Raw genomic sequence first — 6000 nt, forward strand, 5'->3', positions numbered from 1 at the left:
GAGCACTAATAAGGCTGGGCCACAGAGAGTTGGGGCCAAAGCAAGGAAGAGGCCTGGGGAGGATGTGACAATAGGAAGGAGGTGGCTTACTTGGAATCCTGGAGGAAAGCTGGAAGTGGGTAATGGAAGACTAGTGGGGCCCTTCATGGGTGAGGAGATGGACTGAGGGCTTAAATGGGACTTTGCTGCAGACTTTCTTAGGAGCAAGATGTGAATTTAGAAGTAAACAAGCTCTCCAGGGTCCTGGGTATGGAGGAGGTCTATCTGGCAGGAGGAGAGTGTGGGAAACGCAGTGGAGGCCAGCCTGTGGTGATATAGAGGCCAGTCCAAGATCTAGCTACAGAGCCCTCTCAATAGTCGTGTAACAAGGATAGAAGCACCTCCCCCCACCCAGGTGCCTCTTCTAGGATCTCCTACAGTTTCCTCTACAACTACCACCCATCCTGGCCCCTCAGACACATTTCCGATCACGCCAGGAATAAAACTAAAAGGAAACTGTCTTAAGCTTCACCACAAGGGATTTCCTGAAACAGTCACTGAGCGTTCATAGCATATTCTGACTGAATGTGCATTGAGCCTTGTGCTGGAGGAAGAAAAGAAAAAGATGTAATTCCTGCCTACAGAGCTTCCTGCTCTAGACAATCCTAACGTAACACTTCCAAGACCCTGAAACAGTGACCAAAGGAAGGGGCGTCCTCCTTCCCAGAATGTGAATCTTCAAACAGAGGCAAGACTTCTCAGTGATGGAGAAGGTGGGGCTACCTTGAGACCCAGGGCTGAATGCACAAGTGATGGGCCCACAAACCAAGGGTCTCAAGGAAAAGGGGCACCAGTGCCTCTGCTTGATAGTGCTGATAGTCCTCTAAATCCTAAATTGTGTCCCTAAAAGACTGGGGTGGATGTGGAGGGAGGAGAGAGAAGGGTAACAGCGGGTCCCTAAAGGGACAGAGTCTGTACTAACTGTACTAAAACAGAGCATTGAACTTGGAGCTGAAAGAATTGCTCTAGATCTTAGGAAGAACCTCCTATAAATCACACTGAACCTGCCCTAACACATCTCCAGGAGGCATGGACCAAGGGCACTAATTGAGCACCTCCTGTGTTCCAGGTGCTATGCTGGGTAGTGGATGAGTGACCAGCCAAGACGACAGAGCCAGAATTGCTAAAGGCAAAGGAGAAAGGCAGGATTGGAAGGATGGTTGTCATGACAGAACAGTACAGGAGGAACATCTGGGTGTTTGATCTGTGTCTGTTCCAACAGTCCTAGGCTGTCTCCCCTGCCTCCAGCTGGGATTTCCCTAGTCTGTCTATCCTTGCATCTGGTCCCAAGAGTAATCCCTTCCCCTTTCTCCCTGTGCTATTCACTGCCTGCTGGGTATAGGGTGGGAGGCTGGGGAAATGCCAGGGCCACCAATCACCAGGTAATGAAAAGAACTGGTCCAGGTTCCCTTTTACCCTCCCTCCCACAGGCCAGCAGCAGTGCACTGTCAGATTGGAGTCCCTAGGGCCTTGCATTAGGCATGGCGCAGCCCAGAGGGCCAGGGATGGTGCCTTGAGCCTGGGCACTACAAGACTCGTCCCTCCAGCCCCTGTTGAGCTCCAGTTGCCCCATCATGGCCGAGGTCATAGTCCCCGTGTTCCTCTGCATGCTACTCCCCACCCTACCTGCCCCATGGAGTGGGCAGCCTCCCGAACTCCCTCCAGCCACTTCAGGGTCACACCCAGAACCCCCTGCAAATCTGACCTGAGTTCCACTACCCTTGTTCACCTCCCAGGGCTGTGCCCAGTGTCCATTTCAGGTGGTGCCAGAGCCCCCAGCCATGCTGATCCATGTGGACTTGCCCCCCTTTCCTACTGCCCCCATGAGTGCACTGCCACCGCTGCTGTCCTTGCTGCTGAGCCCCCGGCTTGGCCACCTCCAGAGTGGACACAGCGGCTCTGAAGGCTCTGCTGCCTGCCCCAGGTATCCTCACCCACTGTGCCGGCCGCATCCATTCTCTGCTGCCACCATCGCTGCAGCGACCGCCACTGCCTCCGTAGCCACACCCTGGATGGTTGCCGGGACCCAGGTCTCATCTGTCTGGGAGAAGATGGCAAAGAGCAAGAGGCCCTACACGTGTGCCCTGTGTGCCCAGGAGTGCTAGAACAGCTACAAACTCGGAGACAGAGGCCATCCACGAGGGAGCCCAGGCTGGCCGTGTCCCCTGGGTGCTATGGAGATGCCCACAGTGCAGCCCTGGAGCCTCCTGAGCGTCCCCAGCTGAGCGGAGCCGCTGGGGTAGGGAGAGACTGGGGATTCAGGGGTGGAAGGGCTGCAGGGTCACGGAGGACACAGGTGGCATTGGTGGGCATCCTGACCACCTGAGGGGGGGGGCGCGGGCAGAGCACACCTGTGGGAAGCACACCTGTGAGAGGTGCAGCAAGATGTCCTGAGATGTCTTCAATCAAAAACGACAGGAGCTGTGCCACTGGGACTAGGAGCCCTGCCCTGCCCTGCCCAGTGTGCCAGTAGCACCACAAGCACAAGGACCCCGTGAGCTACCACGCATAGGCACAGGACAGGAGCGCGCAGTGCACAAGCCCAACAACTGCTCCCAGTGTGGCCAGAGCATCTCCTGCAGGATCACCTCATCAGTCATGCTCACAGTGCGCTCCACAGATAGCCCTTCACATGCGACATGTGTGATCCCTTTTGCTACGAAGGATCCACTGCAGCACACACAGAAAGGCTCACAGGGTGAGACTCACAGAGATGTGATGGGAAGAGAGACCCTCAGACACTGAAGGAGGGACTCAGGAAGGGGGGCAGCCAGAAGGGGGAGCTGAGGGCAGCCCCTGTCCTGGGAAATCTCAGACCACAGAATATCTGGAGTCAGAGAGACAGACAGACAGGCCCACAGACAGACAGATGTGCTGAAAGAGATGAAGGTGAAGGAGGCCAAGACTAAAGGAAGCAGACAGAGCTGCAGGGAGGAGGAGGAGGGAGCAGACACAGGGAGAGGAGGCAGGTGTGCAGCAGGAGTGGAGCCAGGCCAGGGAGGGGGCTGCATATTGGCTCCAGGAGCCTCTTCCCTCTCACCTGACTCCTGCTGAGCCCAGGCCCCTCTCAGGAGCTGTTGCTGCTGGAAGGGCCCAGAAAGCTGAGAGGGTGAGGCTGCTGCCAGGGCTGCCCCAGGCTCTCTCCCAGTGCCCCCCTGGGGCTCCCAGAGGCCCTGCATGGATAAGGACACTGCCTCTCCTCCCCTCCCTGCACAGCGCTGCCATACAAAGAGGCCTGAGCTCAGCCCTAATTTCTCAAAGGTCATGCAGCCTGTCTCACCCCCATGCTGCAGAGTGGGGGCCAAGGAGAAAAAGAAACTGAGGCAGGCAGGCAAGGGAGGCTGAGTAGCCCTGGAGAAGGTGCTGGACACACTGGACAGGGATCCCAAGGAGGAGAGGGAGGAGAGGTGAAGGCCTGGGACTGGGTCTGAGTTGAGAGCTGAAGAAGCACCAGGCACAGTATGAGCAAAATAACCTACTAGAGACTGTCCATTAACTTGGGGTCAACAGTGTAGACATGTTCTGAGCAGTCAGGATCAATGCCTTCAAGCAGCTCCTCACTAAAGGGTCCCCACAAATATGCATATAAACCCACAAAAGGAGACACTGAGGCAGAGAATACCGAGATCAGCGTCCATGCTGGAATCTAGGTTTTAAGGGACCCGTGATGAAGCATCCATCCAAGGGTGTGACGATCTAAGACTTAGCATGGCAGCTGGGCCCTGCCTTTTCCCCCAGGCTTTCTTGATGTTCTGCAAAGATCAGCTCCACCAGCTCCTCTCAGGGCCAGGGGAGACCCCTAGAACATTAACTCAAACATTCTAAAGGGGAATAGTTCTCCCTGCCCCCTTCCCTGCAGCCACATTTGAAGGTCCCAGAGGCCTCATGTGTGGTGACAGCTAGAGTGCAAGGACTCTCTGTAGCAGCAGAAGGGAGGGTAGAGAGAGAACCTTCCAGAGAAGTCCTGCAGAGAAGACCAGGGAGTAAAACCCACCATGTCCATCCCACTACCTTTCATACTTAGAAGTATAATGAAGTTCAGAATGTCCAGGGCTTCCATGTAACTATAGTCAGGAGCTGCGTAATTATGTTTCTTCTCCAAATTCTACCCGTTACTCTCCTTCTCCCCCACGGACACACATCTTTTATAAAACACATTGAACCAGATCCTGGACTTCAGAAACTGCCTCCACTAGAGAAATGGACGTAATTTTAGCAATAAAATTTAGAGCAAGCTTTGGAAAGGATTTCGTTAGAGCTCTGTTTGGTAAATGTTAGAACTAGAGAAACACACAAGCACACACTCTTATCACACGCCCACAGGAAAGGAAAGCCCTCACTTGACTGCTCTTTCTTTGCCTGTGGGATGGGCCCTAAGATGACTTGTCCCACATCAGGAAACACAAAACAGTATCTATAAACATGAAGAGATGAATTCCCCTCTAACCTTGAGCTTCAGGAGGGAGATGATGGTTTCCCTCCCCCGTCATGGCAAACATTCTGAGGAAGGATGACGCAGCCTGGAGGGAAGAGCCCACCTGTAGACGCCCATTTCGCTGTCCTGTCCCCCGGGCCCCCTCTCCTGCTGGATCTCCAGCACTCTGCCCTTCTCATTGGACTCCTCCTGTGATCCAGCCCAGGGGGAAGGAAAGCATCCAAAGGAGGAGAAGACAGGGCCCTGCTCTCTGGGATGTGAGAAGAGAGACACAAGGGGAGAAACCATGGAAACTATGGGAAAAAAAAAAGGCATGGAAGTTAACAGAGTGTCGCCCGATCCTCCAGTGCTGAGAGACTCTGGAAAGGAGGATGGGAGCAGAGATGGAGAGCAGCAAGCAAGAGCAGGGGGAAGGAAATGCACATTGAGAGGCTGGGGGTGCAAAGGGCTGGGAGATAGGAGGCTGGTGTGCTCAGCAGGTCTGCAGAGAAGAAGCTGAGAAGACATCAGAGATGAGGGTGAGGATGGAATAAATGCCTGATGCGCTCAGATTTATTAGTCTTGACACCTGTGCACGGTTCTTCTGCATGAATCTCATTTTCTCCTCAATAACAGGCAACAGAAGAAGGTGTTAGTGCTGCTATTTTACAGATAATGAAACTAAGGCACAGAGAGGGTAAGTAACTCCTCTCAAGTCACAGAGCAGGTGAGGGGCAGAGCAGAGAATCACATGACTGCATGTGGGGGCCCCTCCTGTGGCTCTGCCCTGGGAAGAAGCCAGGCTTGGGGCCCAGGTGTGGGAGGGAGAAGGTTCTCCCCAGAAGGCCAAAGCCCTGCCTCCTGGGCCCTTCTCAGCATGTCCTGCCCAGGAGAGCTTTGCCAAGTTGAGGCCTCAGCTGGGGAGTGGGGAAGGGATACCTTACCCTCTGAAGATAACAGGCTGAACCACATGATTTATGGAAGGACTTTGCACTTAAAACACAGAATTCAGTCCATGGAAGGGGTGGGTGAAGGGGAGAGCCCGGAGAAAGGTCTCAGAACCTTCAGGCTTCCCATGACCCCTCTGCATCCTATCCCTGCTTCCTTCTCCCTCTTTCTGTCTTCTGACCCCCAGGGCTCTCCTTCTCACCTGTCCAGGCCCCTGCAGCCGTCTCCCCCTAGCCATGGCTCCCTAGCCTGTGCGGTCCAGGCTCAGTCGTCCTCACAGCCTAGGAGGACACATCAAGGCCAGGAAGTCAGTCTCGCTCCCAGCGTCCTGCCCGCCCAGCCCAGGGTCACCGCGGAGCTACAACCCTGGACATTTTACACTGTGACCAGCATCCAGCAGACCCTGCCTCCTCCATCCCTCTGCCTCCCTCACACACATTCCCCAACACACACACACACACACACACACACACACACACACACACGCACGCACACGTCCTTCCCCAAGGTCATGCTCTTCCTGAAGCTCTGACTTCTCTGATCCTCTTCTCTCCATGTTCCTGCTCCTTGCTGACTAACTGAGCATCATTCTCCTTGTC

Source organism: Ursus arctos, unplaced genomic scaffold (genome assembly GCF_023065955.2).
Source record: "Ursus arctos isolate Adak ecotype North America unplaced genomic scaffold, UrsArc2.0 scaffold_26, whole genome shotgun sequence".
Classification (NCBI taxonomy): domain Eukaryota; kingdom Metazoa; phylum Chordata; class Mammalia; order Carnivora; family Ursidae; genus Ursus; species Ursus arctos.